Source organism: Petromyzon marinus, chromosome 2 (assembly GCF_048934315.1).
Source record: "Petromyzon marinus isolate PM22_M1 ecotype Great Lakes invasive population chromosome 2, UKy_Petmar_22M1.pri1.0, whole genome shotgun sequence".
NCBI lineage: Eukaryota > Metazoa > Chordata > Hyperoartia > Petromyzontiformes > Petromyzontidae > Petromyzon > Petromyzon marinus.
Genome location: NC_133668.1, coordinates 3,068,055 through 3,089,715, shown reverse-complemented (window position 1 = coordinate 3,089,715; position 21,661 = coordinate 3,068,055). Strand labels below are relative to the sequence as shown.

The 21,661-nt window shown below is 41.1% G+C and overlaps 1 protein-coding gene across 2 annotated transcripts in view; it reads left to right on the top strand.

The window, feature by feature from the left end:
• Nucleotides 1-6,459: 6,459 nt before the first annotated feature.
• The window catches only part of LOC116949450 (activin receptor type-1-like), a 55,404-nt gene continuing 40,202 nt past the window's right edge, over nucleotides 6,460-21,661 (top strand). For both annotated transcript variants that reach the window (XM_032966815.2, XM_032966824.2), the window contains exon 1: nucleotides 6,460-6,722. The gene's annotated coding sequence lies outside the window, so the exon portion shown is untranslated. The remainder of the gene's footprint in view (nucleotides 6,723-21,661) is intronic.

The window sequence follows — 21,661 nt, the reverse complement described above, 5'->3', positions numbered from 1 at the left end:
GAGGCCATTCACATATACAAGCACAGAGACAATTGCAACCGAGAAGATGGATTCTGGCTTAGTAACCATTGGAAAGATGTTTTAAACCATTTCCGTTCTTAATTAATTGTATTTTACGATGACCTTCAGACCGCAGCTCTTTCGCTGGCATTGACTCTTAATACCTCTCACACCACGGTTAATGGCATGGTTTACAACATGGAGTATAACAGCGCCTCGCAGCTGTCTCTCTCCCCCTCCTCTGTTCCGAGTTATTTCAATGCTAAATTCTCCTAGTTATTTCAATGCTAAATTCTCCTGTTTGATTTGTACTAGGTGCCTCTGTGAATGTGTATGCTCTGACTTTAACATAGCTATTTCTGTGACCAGTCACAAGCTAATCACTCAGCTATTTCAATGCTAAATTCTATGCTAATTCATTTGTCAAGGGGTGCCTCTGTGGATGTGGATGCTTTAACTTTAACATAGCCATTTCTGTGACCAGTCACAACCTAATCACTCAGCTATTTCAATGCTAAATTCTATGCTAATTCCTTTGTCAAGGCACTTTGTTTCTTCTCACACAGCTTAAAGGTCGCGATCTGAGCGTGGCTTTTTCGCTCCAGCGCTGTCCTCCAGACAGTCTCGTCCCTTCACCTGATGAAGGCCGCTTGTGTTGTGGCCGAAACGTCGTGAGAATTTTATTGTGTTATTTTATTTTATCAATTTATTATTTTATTCTCATTCTACGTGACTGTACCGAAAGAACCAAAGAAGATACTGTGACATCGTGTATAAATCAGCCCCAAGTACTGTACTGAAGAGCTTGATTTCATCTATCACTCGGCCTTAAGATTTGCATTGAACTGCCCATATAGGACTTACCACTGTGATCTCTACATTGGGTCAAACTTAACATCTCTTAATGTTCGACGGCTTGTGCACCAGATCTTATTTATTCACGATGTACTTACAAACAAATCCGCAGACTACCTACTGGATCTCCTCTCTGTTTCAAAGAACAAATCTGACCTCAGGTCTTCGCTCATTTACCAGCTTCACATTCCCTATTGCCGTGCAAAAAACGGAGGAAAGGCCTTTGCTATTGATGCCCCCAGGGTCTGGAATGCAATTGCCAATAAACTGCAACTTGAATCACTACCTATGATATATACTCTTTGGTTCTATTGGGTAAAGTCACGTAGGTGAAAATAAAATAACAAAAAATCACGACGTTTCGGCCACAACACAAGCGGCCTTCATCAGGTGAAGGGACTCAGACAGTCTCGTCCCTTCACCTGATGAAGACCGCTTGTGTTGTGGCCGAAACGTCGTGATTTTTTGTTATTTTATTTTCATCTACGTGACTTTACCCAATATAACCAAAGAGTATGGATCCTAGCAGTCACGAAAGCTTTAAATCTAGAATTACCTATGATATCTTCACTCAAAACTGCTCTAGAGGAGTTGTACACCCCTAGCTGCCACTGCTATTCAGTGGCCTAAAATATGGCTCTAGATTTTGGTGTTATAATTTATTTATGTAGTTTATTGTAAAAATTCGGTCACAGTCCCTATGATCACTGTTACATTGCATTTATGGCTTTTATTTTGGTGATTTCGAAAAGTTTTTTTTGTTTTGGCCATGTTTTTGTTTATTGTAGTACGGAGTTAGACTGATGGCCTTAATCTTAGTTGTCTTGTGGTTGTTGTTGTTATTTGACTTGCATCCCACTGGGATTTTTGCACACAGCGTTGGTGTACGGTGCTATTTCAGGAATATTTTGATGTTTTTTTCCTGGATTTTCTGTTTGTACAGTCACATAATCACTTTAAGATGTTTTCTTGTTCATGTTTTTGTTTGTTGCGGTTGCACCCGATCCAAGAGCCGAATGGCTCACAGGGCTATACCAAATAAATTAACTATGGAACTATGGAACACATCGTCACAAATGTTTGACCCCCCCCCCCCCTAGGTGCGTGACGTCATTTATGGACGGCCCCTTATCACAGCCATGCATGCCATTCTGCTGGACCTCTCTCATCTCATCCCACACTCCCCCCGCGCACTCTCCGCTTCGACAACCAAGACTTTCTGTCAAAGCCCCCAGGCAACCTTTCATGCGTTGGGGGGGGGGGGGTCACTCAGTCTCCTCTGCTGGCTCCCCCCACCACTGATTTGGAACTCCCTTCCCCATCCATCTGTGCTGCCAACTGCCTGCCACTATTCATTCCCAGACTCGAGACGTTTATTTTACGTTAATTTTGTTCATCGGCCTATGATGGTCTGCCTCTCTCTATAAAATAAGCAGGACAATTGTTTCTGTACAGCATTTTGAGATGCAGTTGGATTGGATGTTATTTTAATCCATGACCTCCTAGCACCAGCATCAGATGTAAGAAAATGTGAACCTGTCCCTGTATCCATTCAGCAATGTTTCTCAAATTTCAGCTCGTGAGCCCTCCACCCACTAATCCCACTGTAAAATGTATGTTGAACTTCTTTGGCACCGTACGTAGCCCGCCACGCTAATTGGAGGTGCAGGGGAAGGACAACAACATTAACCACAGAACGCAGTTGTAAAGAAATACGTTTTCAATACAGACTTTCAAGTGCATTGCTCCAGTGGCATCTGAAAGCGCGCGATGCAGTGACCGTCTTTGCTCCATGGTGAGCCAAAAGCCGCTGCGAGGATGACCACAGATCGCGTGCTGGTTTATGTCCAGCCTTTCTGCCTAATGACCAGTGCTAGCAATCGTTCTTAAATTGGAACGTGTACACTTGCATTCATGCATTGATGGATAAAGTTGCAGAGCAGTATCGTGGGAGAGGCACCGGGGCTGACATTGTGAGAAACGGCGCTATCAAAGAAGCACTGACGACTGATTCTCACACTGTCCTAATACTATGCTCACTGCATGTTAAATGGCCACTTAGCAGAGATTGCAAAGAATGCACTTCGTGCGTAATTAAGGCTAGGTTTTGACACATCCCGAGCATTAACATATCACAATAGTACTATATTGTCTAATTACAAAACCAGTGTGCGCGTTTGGTTGACGTGTAGATTTGTGTAACTTTTGCTTCTCGTTGAACCTTGCAAACTGTGTTTCTAAGTTAAGCTGTGATGATTTCTCAACGTGTTGTTTGCAGAATATTTGTGAAATGTGAGAATGACTATGGGTACCTTGCAAATTGTGCATGTTTCTAAAATCAAGTAAAAGTGTCTCCCTACTCATACACGTGGGACAAACCTGACTTACTGGTAAAAACTCTACATTAATATAATATTGTGTGCCTCTCGTTAATAGTTATTTCCTATGTACACCTTATTGGGCACAGGTAATGCTGCATGCACACACACACGAGGTTGTAAAATTAAAATCATATTTAAAAAAATGTGTACCCTACTCATGTACATGATTAAATGTCATTTGCATTCAAATAGATGCTGGGATTGATTAGATGTGAAGATGGATAACTGCAAGTGTTGTGCTTCATCCGATTCCAGACAGCTATAATCATAAAGCTGCAGTGAAAAGAATGAACACATCACCGAATATGGATAACAGTGGGCTTTAATTGCCCACTGCATCAATTAAAGAGCACAAACTGTCTTTTGTAAAATGAGAAGTTGCTCAACTTTTACAAGCACAATCGAGTACGGTAATTTAATACGTTGATTTACGTCTTCTACTTCGTGATGGAAATTCAGTGAGAGTTTTGTTTAATATGCGTTAAAGAAACATAGAAGAGCCTTTTTCACCACGTAAAAATACAATTACGGTACATTTTGGCCCAACAGTCTATGGACCTTCTAGTCCAGTTTACATATTCTATCAACATTTGTGTAAGCGGAGTGAACCCTGGACTTATTTTGAATTCCTGACGTGCATGATCAACAAAGGCGTTTTCCAGGATTGAAATCGCAATGTTAGTCTTGGAGATATCAAGTTTTTTAATGTAAAGCCATCTCCTCCATGTGCCGTTGTTATGCGCTGTGCCGTAGTTGTTTTTAAACTTCACCTTACACAGACGTCTTCCTCATTGTCATGTTTTTTTTTATCAGAGGGGGGAACAACATACGGGTAAAGCGTTGTAGATACGCATCGAATACCACCACCTCATCCAGCAGGTGGTCTCGCTGTGCGCCTCAAAGAAGCTTTCCCAGTTAAATGCACCCAGTTTTTTTTTGCCTCGTGTATATACATATCCACTTTTTGCACGAAGGTAAATACAGTTTTTCAACCCACGAAAGTAAATAGTTCAACTCAGTTCAGCCGGTTTGACTGAATTGTTCAAGACAAAATTAGGTCAAACTATTTCTCAAAATGTCGCAAAAATATAAACTGCCCCAACAAAACAAAGTACCATAGTTTATATTTTGGTCCGAATACGGTGCGTTACACAAAGATGTATTATCCTGTAACACACGCATGTAGGTAGGAGCCTCCTGGTTACACCAGCCCACAGGGGGTTATTGTGTCCGTCCGTCCGTCGTGCATCCAAAAATGGGAGGGGTGGGGCTGGGTGGAGAGGGAAGGGTGGGGAGGGAGGGGCTGGGTGGGGAGGGTGGGGCTGGGTGTGGAGGGTGGGGCTGGGTGTGGAGAGTGAGGAGGGGCTGGATGGGGAGGGTGCGGCTGGGTGGGGAGGGATGGGGCTGGGTGGGGAGGGTCTGGTCACCCCGTGGTGCACTTATAAAACTCAACGTTTAACCTACTCACGCCGGCTTGCGCCCGCCCTCACAGTCGGGCATATTTGCGGAATACACCACGTGCCGCCGTTGACCCTGGCCATTGACCGAGCAACCCAACGTTCCTACCAGCTCCCTCCGCAGGAGAATGTGTTCCCTTTAAGGGGATACCGCCAATTTGATGGTATAAAGAAACGTGCATGGCCAAAGACAAAGTACCCCCCTTATAGCCTTAACAGACTGTGGGGGCAAATGCTTTAAAGGCTGGCACGGCACGTGAGAGGGTGGGTGGACAACACCACGCCCGGCCACCTTTGTCTCACCGCACCAAGTACTAATCTAGAGCTGATGGAGGCCCACGACCGGTAAAGATATATTGCGTTGCGTTGGCTGTGACAGGGAATCGAACTCGGGTAGACAGGTTTGTTGGCCGGCACGCTAACCACTGCGCCACCGCTCCTCACACGCACAAACGCATACATATGCAAGCGGATGTACACATAAGGATTGCGTGCACACCCATGCACACACACACATACACTAGTAAAGCTGGTACATAGAGTAACGTGATTAAAACATACACCAATCTTGCTCAAAATGTATATAGATCTGGAAATTGGTATTGGAAATCTGTGGAGTATTTTTTTTGTTTAGATTGTTTTCGAGGTTATGTCGTTTTCATGAAACCACGTGAAGTGTTCTCAGAAGGAGAGATGAACACACAATATATTCCGGACATAGAAATGCAATTAAAAGCCTATTAAACCGACAGCCCAGCTTTAATCTATAATGCAGTACAGTACATTAACAGCAAATAAAAGCAGAACTCCATTCTGTCTCCACATTTAAAGACAAATGTTTTAAGACATCGGCCTCACAGTATTACTGGCCTTCAAGACAAATATTTGTCAAAGCAACGACAACTCTGGACCGGTTTCAACCTTCTGGGTCTCATCGGGCGGTTGTTGAACAAAGGTTTAAGTTGAAAAAAAAAAACCCATTTGAGCCTAATGCACAAAACCAAAATCCGTAGGATTAACCAGATTGTTTTTTTTACACGCTTTCATTTAACTCACTCTGTTGTATCCTCAAATCTTGTAACTCAATTTTAACCCACTTCCCAATGTGCTATCGACTGCAAACTTGGTATACTCATGTCATACTGATGACAATACTATATTCTATCATAAAAATAAAATAAAATATATATCTTTTTAAACAATATTTTCTATATGTTGTTTCGGCTTGGCTCTAATTGCCCACTGTCAACTGACGTTGGCTGTAATTGGCCCACGGTCCCCTTAAGTTGTGGCAAGCTTCGGGGCCACTTCCTAGAGTCGTGGAGTTCTTACATTACTAGCAAAGTACATTTAATAAACGCGTTCTCTTTTAAATATATTACTTCTTTTGTGTGCGTGTCTGTGTTGGCAACGAGACTCCCAATACCAACACAGCGTTGGTGTACGGTGCTATTTCAGGAATATTTTGATGGGTTTTTTTCCCTGAATTTTCTGTTTGCACATGCACAAAGTCACTTTAAGATATTTTCTTGTTCATGTTTTTTTTTTGTTTGTTGCGGTTGCACCCGATTCAAGAGCCGAACGGCTGGCTCACAAGGGCTATACCAAATAAATGTAAACTATGAAATGAAACTATGAAGAAATACGGCCGATGTGTTCCACGGGACTGCAGGGGGCGCCGTGACGCCGCCGCCGCCGCCGCCTGCCCGCCACTCTCCCCGGCAGGGAGCGAGGGGGCCGGGCCGGGGCCGTCAGGGCTGGGGGGGGGCAGGGCAGGGGCTGGGCCCGGCCGAGGTTTCCTTCGCTCGGGCTAGACGCGGGGGTAGATTACGGGTCGGGGCTGTGCAGAGGTAGAAACAGCAGCAGCGGTAGCTGCAGCATCGTCAGCAGCAGCATCATATCAACAGAAGTAGCAGGAGAAGTGGACGAACAAGAAGAAGGAGGAGGAGGAAGAGGAGGAGCAGGGGAGAGACTCCAGGACTGCACACGCCGAAGCATCGCTCGGCGTGTGCCGCGGCACGGCAGGGAGGTGAGCTCCTCCGCGTTCGCTCGTCGCGGGGCCACGGCAGCTGCGACGGTCAATGAATGTTTGAGTTAATTGCGACTTGTTCGGCACCCCTCCTCATCTTCCCCGGCCTTTGGGATGGCGGGGGTAGACGTCGCGCGCTTCAAACACCCCCCCACGTCCCCTCTTCCCACTGGGCCCGATCTCTCGAGCGAAGCCTCGATCTGGCCTAGACGCTTGGCCGAGATGGGAACGCCTCTCGCCGGCCGAGCACCCTTGCCCTCCCACCTCACTTTCCTCTCTGTCTGTTCACTCTCCGCGCTCCCTCATTGCTCGGTGATTGATTAAAACGGAACAGCGGGAGCGTATTTTTTTTTGTATAAACGTATCCAGGTCGTGCGTCACAAGCTGTCCAAGGCGAATGATTTTATTATTTGAAAGCGTCGTTCATGTGAAAGGAGTACTTTAAAAGTTGCGGTCAGACTCGCCGCTCGAGGGCTCGAGTGATTCCAATGCATTGGCGCATTGAAACGTGTAAATATTTACAGGGTGTGTACATCAGCAAAGTGCTGTACCCACAATTGAATGCAACTTCATAGCAATTTTTTTAAAAATATGTAATTAACGAAGCTTCAAACCGCGTGTTGGACAGCTAGACGTGTTATTTCCCATCGTTGTTGCATTTCCAAACTACTAAAATAAACATACTCATGGTATACGCTTGGCCACTGCAACTGCCCTTAAATTGGAGGCATTCTCGGAATAATAACAGCACGGGGGGGTAGGGGGGAGGTGTGTGATCGCTGTGAGAGAGAGATGCCTTTGGTGCCTTGCCCTGTTTGTGTAGCGTTGAACATCTTCGTGAAATTTAATAACAATTAGTCCGCGTATTTGCATTCGGAGTCCCTTGCCCAGCAGGGATTCATTCATTCCACTCGGACGGGGCCCATCCCGACCTCTTGGCTGTAATATTTTGTCCACGTTGACGGGCAACGTTGAAACTTCCCTTGCAGCAGTCCATCAAAAAGAAAATTCCGATCTCAAAATCCCACTTCTAGTGAGTGGACTTTATTTGAAAGGGACTGTGCGAAAGGCATCGTGTGTCGTTGTTATTATATTACGACTGCGTCATGATTATTTCGGTGGGAAACATTAAGTTCTACCTTCCGTAAGGAATATTGGTCCGCTTAACGTTTTCTTTTCGGTTGTCATAAGAATTACTGCTTTAATATGAATTTTCTGTGAAATTCTATTAAAACGTATACCCCAGCAATATTTCATGAAGTTATGTTTTTAAGTGATTGAGTACTATATATCATTGGTTATTTCGGTAAAGTCACGTAGAAGGGAAACAATCAAATAATAAAATATATAAAACAATACAATTCTCACGACGTTTCGACTGCAACACAAGCAGTCATCATCAGGTGATTGAGTGCTATTCAAAAAGTGTTTTATGTCTGTCTGCCAGTGGGAAATGTTTGCATCTGCCTTGATATCCTGTACTTTGTTTTCTAGTGAATGTCTGGTTAACACGTGCAATAATGAATCATGCCAGTAAGCAATACCAGTGGCCTAGCGTATGTCAGAGATTCCACCTCTGCCCAGATTTATTTGCCTGTTTTATATTAGTATAAGGGCGTATTGGGTGCCACACATTTGTAGCGAGCACCAAACAAATCATTGCTCAATGTTGCCTACCTCTTAACATGAACGAATCATTGTTTATTGGAAAATCCCACTTACAAAATTATTAACTTGCCACTCAAACATTTACATTTTGCAATCTACATCTGTACAAGTGGCTCAATTCTCTGGTTACTTTGTGACCATTAGCCTTTTGCATAATTTAATGCTGTAAATCCTGCAAAATGTTAAGTATTTTTTTTGTAAAATCAGCATTTAAACTACCGTTTATATATATTTTTTATTATTATAGCGATGTCTGCATCATTTTACTCGCAATATGTGAATTATGAAGCTGCATTATTGAACTATTTGAGTAAAATGATGACGTGATAATTATAAAATACTGGTTTGGTCACGTGCTCATCCTTACAGACCCAAGCTGATCTTGAGCCATTCCCACCGCGCCTCATTTGCATCGCTAAGATAAAAAAAACACATTTAATTTTGATTGGAGCTCGTAATGAAGGATAGACTATTGATAGCACTTATTGCTGGTGAGCAGAATGTGCACGGACCATACCGACTTTGCCAGCAAATGTTAGAACGACTCGTGTGATATTACAGTCCGTTTTTTTTTACCAGTTTAAATGAAACTGCTTATAGTAACAGAATAAAGTTACTTCAATTAATGATTGAAATAAAATGTAAGTTTAAGACATTCAATGTGTAGTAATGTCATAGGGCTTTTTAAGACCGTTCATGAAGACATTGAATATATTCTTAAGTCGGTATTGGATGATTCGGCAGCAGTTTAACGATTGGATATTGCAAACATTGCAGCGAACACATTTTCCCATTAAACTTTGCTTTCATTTGCCATTTTGTTCTTCCGAAGTTCCTAGAATGTGGACTCTCGTTTGTACTTCCAGCAGGTGTTATTTCCACACCTATTATTTTCTCAGCATGTATATAATGTGTCAAAAACTTCTGAAATAAGTGTCACTTGAAAGCCTCTTTTCCACATTTTTACTTGTAGTATCAAAAACACGCTTGTTCCATATTCACAACATCTTAATTGGCTTGCATTGTGCAGAACATATTTTTTTATAACTTCCCTCATTGATCTCTCATTGAATATAGTTTGCTTTGTTGGCACGGAGTGTCTAGTGTATAGACAGCCTTTGCACATTAACTTGCTTTCTTTGAAACCGACTGGGGTATAAATGTAGTGATGTTAAGAGACATGGACACCAAAAGTATATTGTTACATATTCTTTGGTTTTTTCGGTGAAGTCACGTAGGTAAAAAAAAATGAAAACAACAAAAAAATGTTTTACCTACGTGACTTTACCGAAAAAACCAAAGAGTATGAATCCTTGCAGTCACGAAAGCTTCAAATATATTGTTACAGCTTGTCTGCTTTGTTGGCAAAACATGCGATCAGTATCTCAATATCATTGTCCTATTTAAAAAAAAAGACTTGCTATGCATTTTAGGCTGTTATTTTAAAAAAAAATGCAGTTGCCATCTGAACAGATTGACACGCGCTTTTGGCTGCCTGCATCCCTGCACCAAGACCTGCTTGGATCATATGGTTGGGTTTCAAAGGCAAATTAAAGGGACAATTGAAGGCTCATACCAGAAGCATGCTGTCATGTGCTTACAACAGCCGTATAGTGTCTGAACGAGCACTACAGTGATTTTTTTTCCACCACCCCCCCAGTGTATTACTTTAAGGGATTTGGTCATCATCATTTCACAACTCTTACAGTGCTTTATTAAACCCAGCAGGAGGTTTGTGGAATTGGAAAAAAAAAATTGTAAATGTTTTTCAGTCTTAGATAATAAAAAAAAATGTATTCTTATTTATGCACATGCATAGTTATGTTAATGACTTCTGAATTAAATTGTTAACCTCATTTGATTTGTCATTATAGTGTGAGTCCTTTATCCATATGTTCTTCATATTATCCACATCTCCGATTTAAGTTTTTTTTTTAAATCCTATGAGTTTTTCTTTATCCAGTTAGCTTTTGCACAGATGAGGAATTCACAAATTAATTCTATTTAAACTCTTCTTTGGATAAAAGTCACTGGGAAGTGGTCACTTGCATATACGACTTGCTTCCTGTGATGTGCGCTTTCGCACTGAATGAGAGGAGTGAATCGGAACTCGTTTCAAATTCATCCTACATACCTGTGTTTAGCTGCACTTTACTCCTCGGATATGGAGAAAAATGCATTGGGGAAAAAAAAAACCCCACTGATAATAGGATCGGCCCTTAACACCCACTACAACAAATCAGATACAAAATATTATCACTCTTGTGGTAGAAGCAACCTTACCGTTAAAAAAGTTGATATTTAACAGTTCACTTATTGATTGTAATGTGATATACTTAACCAAATCTGATTTGATAATTGCATAAATGTCATTGATAATGAATGTCTAGCAGTGTGATGGAGTAAATTGCAGTGCATGCAGGTTTCCTGTCTCACAGATTATTTGTAACCTTCCATGCGCCATATGGTTTGCATTTTATGCCACAGTAGGGAATGTATGTCTGAAAATCATGTTAGGCGATGCCCTACTTTGCGAAGCACTACTAGCAGCTGTGTTGTGTGCATGGTTAGCCTTTACTTGCACTGAATTAATTTAAAATGGTCAGAAGCACAAAAGGTTTTGGTCATTATTAAAATAATAGTTTTATGAAACACGTAAATCTGATTAAATGCTTTCTCTGCAGAGGTTAAGGCTGCGGTATGGAGTGGTCTTTTTCTAAACGTACAAATGGCAGTTTAACATGTTTGTTAATTGTGGCTTTTACCAGATGTGCTGAAGCTGCCTCTAAATAATGTGTTTTTTTTATCGTGTGCAGGAATGCCAAACATGCTTATCAACCAACGATTTAAAAACATGCTTTGTATTTTAATTACAATTGAACATTACCCAATAAGCTGAGCACAAATGCTATCTAATGGTAATATTTGTAAGAGTCATTTCTGGGTACTCGTGTGAAATTCTGTGTAAGGCTTGGCACACTAAACACAAAGTAGTGCTGATGAGAGACCTCTTTATTCTTCATAGTTAAGCGAGCAGAGGGCTTTCCATAGTCTCATGCGCTGGCAATTACTAGTGATGTATTACCGATGTTTAAAATTTAATTATCATGCTGCCTTAAGTGCAGCATTTTCCAAATGGTGTCAGAGACCATATTGCGACCAACATAGGTTGCACATTATTACCGTGTTGTGATTGCATTGGCCAGGCACCGTTTTTGTTTTATAACTTACCTTTGCTTGGTTATTAATTATTAGGCTTCCTAATTCACACGCCAATACGGCGATTGTGGAAGGGGAACACAGTTTGGATGTACAAATGCAAACCGTGGTCATTTTTTAAATGCAAACTGACTCGGCTTTTAGTACTAAGTTATGGATGTTACTATATAGAATACAGATGTCTTTTGACGTAATCGCAATGGGAATTAAGCCAAGGGAGTGAAATAGTGGACCGTTTTCTATTAAATGGCTACTCCCTCTCAAAAATGTACAATTATTGCCAGTTTTTTTATTGCTCACATTTGTTGTGTTGTAAAACGACATTTTATTGGCTGTTGCATCTTCTATATTTCCCTTTATGTAGAAAAGCAAATGATGTACACCGTGATGTGGTGTTTAAATAGGTAGTTCCATCAGTTCCCCAACGTTGATACAATTCACCTCTTTCGCTATTTTTAATGCACGCTCAAAGTCTCATGTCATTGAAATTGAATATGATGCAACTATAAATCATTGCCTGATTATGGTCTGTCTGTTAAAGCCCTATGCATTAGGTTGTCATAGTAAGAGGACTGATTCCGTTTTAAACTATAGAAACGTTGGTTGCTTCCAGCTAGAGGGTTTAAAAAGCATATATAATAGGTGTTCTCTTGACCCCAAAAGAGACAAAAACAGAAACGTGTGGCCAAATGAGGCTCGGTATTGCACGCCTGGCTTTATAATGACCAGGGGTTGGGGTCAATTGCAGAGAAGCATGATCTACTTTTGTCTTTATCCACTTGAGCATAGCTGCTCATGTCAAGCACGTTCTGTGTAATGCAATGAGTGCATATTACATACCCAAACATTTCAATCAGCCTTTTTATTGTTTAATGGAAGGGTAGACATAACTTGGATGGATTTGACATATATTTACAGCAGGACATTTGCAATGTATGGATAGGCCTCATGGCCCCTGTTTATTTTTCTGGGAGGGCATTTTTTTTGGAGCATGCGATTCAACCAAACGTCAGAACTTTTGTCCAACAGATGAAAGAGTAATCCTGCTTTTCTATTGCTTTGATGTGGCCTCGTACTGTTTCCATCGGGCCACATTTGTTGTTTCTGGATGGCAAAAGCCGGTGTGATTTTTAAGATTTATGCCCAGCCGAGCCCTCTCGGTAGTCCAGGCATGTCCTGCCTTCTGTGCAAAATGTGGTTATGAAGTCTCGATGTCATCCGTTGGTTCCTTTGCTTGTTTTTTGCCGTGGTGATTGAAAGCTGCAGTTATTTAATAGCAATATGTGCAAGTTTCTAAGTATAGTATTCACGTAAAAATACTGATTAGGAATGTTTCTAATGGCCTTAATCTAAGTTGTCTTGTGGTTGTTGTTGTTGTTTGACTTGCATCCCACTGGTATTTTTGCACACAGCGTTGGTGTACGGTGCTTTTTCAGGAATATTTTGCTGTTTTTTTCCTGGATTTTCTGTTTGCACAGTCACACAGTCACTTTAAGATGTTTTCTTGTTCATGTTTTTGTTTTTTGTTCGTTGCGGTTGCACCCGATTCAACAGCCGAATGGCTCACAGGGCTACACCAAATAAACGTGAACTGAACGAATGCCGTGTGATTTTTACCTTTTACATATCGTTTCGGTGAAATAAGAGGGGTATGAATTACGTTACCGAATGTGAACATCTGCATAAAATTGGCACGGTTTTGCCGTTGCTGGACAAACACTTTGCATCAATGTTTATATTTTGTATTCCTTTATCGACGACGGTACACTTTATTTGTGTACTGGTTTGTTTCTATCCCTAAAAACATCGCTCAGGCGAAGTGATTATATTGGTACTAATAAGAAAACATTTAAAAAAAAACATTTTTAATAAAGCAGTTATATTTTTGTTGCAGCTGCTCAACCTTCCTTCATGTCTGTGCTGCTGCGGGGGTGGGGGATATCACGTCTTGGAAGTTTGCCAAAACTTGAAAGAGTGGAGAAGTGTGTAGGAGGGGGAGGGGGATGATGCAGTCATAGGGACAAGGGAAGGAGAATATGGGCAAAGGAAGAAGCAGTGCCTCAAGGGAGATGGAGCGGAGTTTGTTGGCTTTTGTTTTCATGGCCCTGCAATGGTGGCTTGCTTCCAAGGAGTGCTGCAATAAGCCAAGCCCTACTGCGGCTTGGCTGACCAAATGAACACGCATCACATCTGTCAGTTTATGCACGGAGCTCTCACGCCATCTCCCCCCCCCCTCTCTCTTCGATCTACTTTGTTTCTGTTGCCCTAGTCCATTCTTTGCACCAGGGCTGGAAAGCGTTGTTTGTAAGTTCATTACTGAAGTCGACTGTTAAACGCTTCGTTTACATTTCTGTTTCGGTTTGTGTTATTTTTATTGTCTGCAGCCGTTTAGAGCAGTTGCAGAGAATGAACAGAAATGCTCCAGTAGAGTGAATATGTTCAATAAATGTATGATATGTCATTTAAAATATACCTTTCTAATATAATATTGGTTATTGCTACCCTGAATTAAACAGTTTTTGTAAAGAGCTTTGTTCAAGATGAATTGGTGGATGCACAAGATTTCTGTCAACCTTCTGTCATGTATATATACAGCATTGAGCGCCTTTCAATGTTGAGTAAAGATAACATTCGCTAAACAATTTGTGAAAGAATTTCACTGAGTAGCAACATATGAAAAAGCAAATTCCTAATTTTCCATCTAATCACACCTGCATCAGACAAAAGGAGGAGGCATGTTACAATCCGTCTTTGAGGACAGTTAATTCATGCAGTGCTGTGTCAAAACCACATTTAACAATACTGAATTTTAAATCCGCATCATCCTAATCTGCCAACTTGCAGAGTTAAAAAAATAATACGCTCTTGCCTGGCGATACATTTCACATTGTTTAAAAAATATATTGGTACGTCAACGAAAATTGAAGCAAAAATAGTTTGAAGGCAGTGCAATATAATTCAAAAAGTCAAAGATGTGAAATGTTATATTGCATTCGTTTTAAACTTTTTTCCTTGACATAAAATCCACGTGGTTATATATTAGAATTCTGTAACATTTTTACGTATGTACGTTTAACTTTTTTTACACCTTATTCTTATCCTGTACTTAGAAAATACCTTTCGACCTGCTTTAACATTTAGATCGGACACATAGACACTGATGGTGAAAATGTAACACATTAATTCACCTCTATATATATAAAGGGAAATTTGTGATTATGTTCATAGTTCCATTTATTTGGTATAGCCCTGTAAGCCATTCGGCTCTTGAATCGGGTGCAACCGCAACAAACAAAAAATAAAAACATGACCAAGAAAACATCTTAAAGTGACTATGTGACTGTGCAAACAGAAAATCCAGGAAAAAAAACATCAAAATATTCCTGAAATAGCACCGTACACCAACGCTGTGTGCAAAAATCCCAGTGGGATGCAAGTCAAATAACAACAACAACCACAAGACAACTAAGATTAAGGCCATCAGTCTAACTCTGTACTACAATAAACAAAAACATGGCCAAACCAGAAAACTTTTCGAATTCAAAATAAAGCCATAAATGCAATGTAACAGTGATCATAGGGACTGTGACCGAATTTTTAACAATAAACTACATAAATAACCTGTAACACCAAACCCTAGAGCCATAGCTGGCTGCACGAGTCACTCCACAACAACAGGAGCATCAGTCGGAGTATCACATTTTTCAATGCACCTTTAAGATCAGCACACTAAATCAAAATACAGTTAATACTTTGCAGCGGTCATCCGGAGCGAAACATTTTATTTTAGGCCACTGAATAGCAGTAGCAGCTAGGGGTGTACAACTCCAGTTTTGATTGAAGATCTCATAGGTAGTGATTCAAGTTGCAGTTTATTAGCAATAGCATTCCAGACCCTGGAGGCATCAATAGCAAAGGCCCTTCCTCCGGTTTTTGTACGGCAATAGGGAATGTGAAGCTGGTAAATGAGCGAAGACCTGAGGTCAAATTTGTTCTTTGAAACAGAGAGGAGATCCAGCAGGTAGTCTGCGGATTATTTTGTAAGTACATCGTGAATAAATTTGATCTGGTGTACAAGCCGCAGAACATTAAGAGATGTTAAGTTTGACCCAATGTAGAGATCACAGTGGTGAGTCCTGTATGAGGAGTTCAATGCAAATCTTAAGGCCAAGTGATAGATGGAATCAAGCTTCTTCAGTACATTACTTGGGACTGATTTATACACGAGATCACAGTAATCAAGTAGAGGCAGTATGGTAGCTTTTATCAATTCCAAACGGAACATAGGGGGGAAGCAGTGGTTGTGTCGATACAGAAAACCAATTTTTATTTTTGTCTTTTTACCAATATAATCAATGTGATCTTCAAAATTCAGTTTTGAATCCAGGATGACCCCAATATACTTATAGATCTTGACTTGCTCTATTTGATAATTATTTAATGAATGTATTTGGGGAAAAATAACTTCCTGCTTTAGTCCCGGTGAGAAGCATAGCACCTTGGTCTTGTTCAAAATGTTTAGCGTACTTCCCGACATGCAGCAAACTTGAAATTTGCCATGTGGGTACATAACATACTGTACACCATGCAAAAATTATAAAAATACACTTTTGTATATATTTTTATTTGGGGGGGGGGGGGGGGCTCAATAATGAATATATTTTTTTGCACGGCAAGTGAGCTGTGACGTCACATCTGTCATGTGACCCGCGTGTGAGGAAGCGAAACGCAGTGTGCCTGCTGATCGCGGGTAAAGTGCCATACAAATGTGTTGCAGGTCTAAGGCGTTCTTCGCGCGGCATTGCTTTATTATTTGAGTCGTTTACTGCCGTACGCACCCTGAAAGTTGTGTGTGTGTGTCTGCAGCAAGCGCGTGTTATGTGTACCTATGGTTAGCGCTACGCTGCGCTACGAACCTGGCGACCCGAGTTCGATTCCCGCTCACGGCCACCACCGGTGACGATTATTTGAACACGGTCCTGGGCCTCCCCTAGGTCGACTCAGCCTCAAACGAGCAACTGCTATGGTGTGTGAACATCGCCACTGGGGAGACAAAGGCGGCCGGGCGTGGCGAATCCAAGTCCCGGGCGAAGCCGGGTAGTAAAGCTAGTATTTATATAAAGAAGCTTCAAGATATGCACGCTGGAAATTACACTGACAGACAATAAGAGGAACAGCACTCCATCACCATGAAACGTAAATTAACACACTGACGAGCAAATGCAAATCAGACACATCGCATGTCAACTTAACAAAACGGCAAGTTTTGACTTGGGTGGCACACATGGCTAGCCGGGCTGCTGGCTGACGGACAAGGTCGATGACAGAGTGGCCAAGCAGGGGAGCCATCGGACTGTCGAGATCGGCCTAAGCAGAGATGAAGCGATGAGATTGGCTCGTGTGAGAGCAAGATGATGGGATATAAGCATGAGGAATGGCCATTGTGTGGAAGAGGCCCTTAGTCCAGTGGTGGATAGAAGTTGTGGCTGATGACTGCATAATAATATTTTCCAATAGAATATTCAGAAATATGCGTTAACATTACTGTGAATACCCTTGGAAAGAGTGCAACTCCTTGCCTGACTCTTATTATTTCATTTTTGTCACTTCAATCAGTTTCAGTGTAGCCGCTTCATCATTCTAGATTATGCCGATGCTTTTTGTATTTTATTTTATTAAGCCATTACGTAGCAATAGTAAAATTATTAAACATGAAGCATTTTACATAATTTATTCTGAGTGTGTAAAGACGAATTTTATATTCTTGAACGTTTACCATTGTATACCAAATATTAACACACTTCACTGTGGCCTTGTCAGAATATGTATGCATGTGCAGTGAAATTATAAAATGTGTCGTGAAGATTTGTAGATGTTTCATGTCATCTCTGAGTCTCTAGATATAGACAATTGAGTTGTTGATGACTTCGGCGCATTCATCTCAGTCTTGCAAATTCAGGCTTGTTTGGCTTTCCTTGACATGCTTATGCTCTAAATTGCTGATAGAATTCACACACTGCTCACACATTATTAGTAGTCGTGAAGAGTGTTGAAAGTTTTCTGGGGCTCATTATATAAGCTACGGTAATTTTTAGCATTAAAAAAAAAAGAATTTAGGATAACGTGATGCTTGAAATATGTTTAATTGGGTTAGCCTTCTGACATTGGCATTGATTTTGTAATCTATAATTGTGTAACTTTCACGAAGCAAGTCATTCACATGAATGATTAAACACCACTCGGCGTCAGCCAATTTTTCCTTCAGTGTTTATATTGGTGCCAAATTTAATGCGAATGCAAAGGGCAAAGTAATATTGTTTTGTTTCATTTACCTTTTACGTTGGGGACAACAGCCACCCCCCTCGGTTTTGCTGTTTTTCTTGATTTTACAGAGCAAGCCCAACTGGATGCGAGTCGAGAATGGGACCATTGTACAGACGTTATCTGGACGTCTGGTATTTTTATGAGCTACTCCAGAATAGGTCTTTTCGGCACAGAGACGTATTGCGGAAGTTCGGACCGTACACGCGCTGATGTCAAACTATGACGCTTCATTTCTTTTGAAGTTCAAAGTTGCGTTTTAGGCTGTAAAAGAAATATACGGTTCTGCAATTGTATTCGTACTGTTTACGTTTTGTCTTGTATGTTAAACTAACCAACCTCTGTGTGTTTCGTGCACAGCATTGATTGCTATTTCAATTGTACCGTTTGTTTAGTCTCATGTCATTGTTGTGTTTATGTCTAGGACAGTCGAGACAAAAACTATAATAGCTATTGCAGGGAAGCTATGCTCAGACCTCATATTTTTCCATTGATCATATTATCCACTCCATGCTGATATGGATTCGTTTTTGTCTGAATGCACGGGTAGTATTATCACACTTTCTCTTTGAGGCAGTAGTAGTTTGAGCCACTGCGCTCCGGTTGCATATTGGTACATTTCATACCACTGATTTTATTTTACAAGACAGACGGTCATTATTTTGACATTCTTGAAATTTTAAATACAACAAACTTTTCAACTATAGTTACGAGTACAACTGCAGTACATTATTTAATTTAAGTAAAGCTAGCATTGAGATTATTCAAATGTATAACATTCTGAAGTATATTGAGATATGGGAATATTAAATATACATCTGTAAAATAAAATGATTTGCTCAAACGTGTCCACTAAAGCCATGAATATGGAATGTACAGTATAAAAGGCATGAATTGGCCTAAGGTAATCTATATTTGTGACATTTAGAATATGCAGATGTAAATTTGAGTTATCCTGGACTTTGCCTGGAGGCATTGCAGTTTTTGCCAGTTTTCTACCTCGTTTCCATTATTACTTGATCCGCCATACTGGATGTCTGTGAAAAAGAGCTTCATAGCTCATCAGATTCCTCCAGTCTAAATAAAGATTCCGATTCTAACTTGGAACAAAACCGTGCCAGCTCAGTAACAAGTTGCGAATGGCCTAGGGAACAGCAGTAGCAGAGCCTGGCCGTCGGCCCTGACACTCGATGAGGAAATAATTATCCGTCGCAGGCTTGGTGCTTATGGCTACATCCACCCTGCCTTTGCTTCCCCCCTACCCTTGACATCGGTGGAGGGGTGGTCAGATAGTGATCTAAAAAACAAAGTTGTTACAGACCAAATTGAACTTGCGCCTGGATTTACGGTCGGCTATGAAGCCTGATATATGTATTTTTTATGATTTTGTTGGCCACGTTCCTCTTGTGCTTCGAAGAAAGCTTGGGCACAGGTGCCTCGTTTCCAAATTGACCCTGCGACTTCGACATCGGCACTCGGGGTGTTCCAGCTCAAGTGGGTAACACGATTATAAATGGGAGCCAGGCAGCTTGCTGCTGGAACTATTATTGAGCTGTACTTCCAGAGCGAGTTGCAGTGAGGGACGGACAAGGCTTCCCTTAGGTACTGATTCTGGGCCTTAAGGTGAGCTCTGCTAATATTAAAGAACTGCTGTTATCAATGGTAATATGGGAGATCAATATATATATATCTGGGGGACCAATATATTTTAATATCAATATAACAATATCCTATTATATGTAGGTTATTTGCGATTTTATTCTTATCTGCACAGGAAAAGAAATCGCAGAAAACTCCTGCGGATAGTAGGATGGATTTACCTCTCGGCGACTCTTATCCGTGAAATAATCATAGCAGTAATGACTTGCTGCCAATTATCTGTGGGCTGATAACCTGCTGGTAATTGGGTGAATTTGCTGTGCAAGTCTTTAAGTGTGCAGCAGGCTCTTTGAAGCACAGCGTGTTTGCACCCGGCGCTGTGCTTCAAAGACACGCATCTTGTCTCTTTGTATGTCCACGTGAGCAACAGACGCGCCAGAGATACAGAGAAGCAAAAACACGCGAGACACAGAGATAGACATGGAAATATACAAAGATGGAGACACACAAAGGACTCGTGATGTGTCCTGTCCAAGCCAACTTACAGAAACGGATAAGTGTTTCCCTGGCTTCATATATCTCCGTGTCTGTCTTTTTTGTCTGTGGCGAGATGTTAACTACCTTGCTTGGTATGCAGGAGGTTTTGTGTTTGATCCCAAACTTGACGTCTGCATATTTGGAGTTTGCATGTTATCCCTGTGGTCGCATGGATTTTTCTCCTGGTCCTGCGGATTTTCCCTCCACATTTAGAAACATGCATTTAGAGTATTTGCCTGCTATAAATTTACACATGATAAGCCATTTCGTTGAGTTATTATTTGTGGCCAGGTCACTTCTGAAAAAGAGCTATATAGCTCAGTGGGCTTTACCTGATAAAAAAAAATATTACGTGTGTGTCTCTCTGCTCCGTGTGTGGATAAACATGGGTATTTGGAATAAATTACCGCGTGATTATTTATCTGTGAAAAGATTGCGAGTATCAGGAAGCTGCTTCACATTGCATTTTGGGAAAATCCCAGTTAAAAGGAAGAAATAGGGCCACAGACAATTAAATTTCGATTTAAAGCTTTCGTGACTGCAATGATTCATCTTATTTGGGTCTTTCGGTTGACAAAATATTATATGTACAGCATGTGCTAAACTATTTTAATGCTTTTAAAAATGTATTTTCATGCCAATTTAAATGTAATTGACTAGTTTTATTTCTATAGTTTTGTAGTAACCGATGTTGAAACATACGTACTATATTGTATGTTAACATGATGGCAATGTTTACTTGTCTCTCTGGTAAATCAGTTAAAAATATTGTTCATAATTCCTCCACGTATAGTTTCAATCATTTCCTTTCAACCGAGCTATTTTAGTCCAAATGTAGTCGCTGGTTTTCTCATTTTACAATCAATAATAACTGACCCCGATAGCCATGCGAAAGGGTATAGGGTTCCATGTGATTTACCCTATTGATTAATGCAACCTTGGTCAATGTAAATCTTGAAAAGAACATTGATTGAATGTACTTTAACTAGCCTGGCCGTGTGGAAACTTCTATCAGTGCCTTGCAGCCGAGTTTGATTAATTGAAACCTGCGACACCTTGTATTATGAAAACTATTGTTCGTTATCATTGGCCCCCTTTGTGTGTTACGTCTTGCCCTTTCTGTATTATACACCAGCGGGCTGCCTATGCAGACAAGGTGAGACCTTGACTGTAAAGGTAAAGACTGCTGTAAAGGTGGCTGTGTTTCACGTGGGCTTGTCTGGCTTCCTTGCACGCACCGATGATTTGGCAGCTGCTGCTGCTTTGAAATTCCCAAAGAGGAAGATGAGGCTGTAAAGCTGATATGAGTTTGTATGGTTTATAAGGGCCATTGTGTGTGTGTGTCGTTTTCTTTGTGCGCGCGTGTAAATGTTTGTGTGTGTGTGTGTGCGCGCTGAGCGTGCCTGTAAGCCACTGTTGTACAATTTAAACAACTTTTGTTTCTGTTGATCCAACACGTAGAGGACAACCGGAGTTATTGTAGTCTGCTCCAATGGTTTTGAAGACGTTGCACTTACACATAATAGGCCTGTTGTCCGCGTGGAATGCTTTGAGGGATTGCTACCGTTAACTAAACTGTGATTAATTGCAACGTA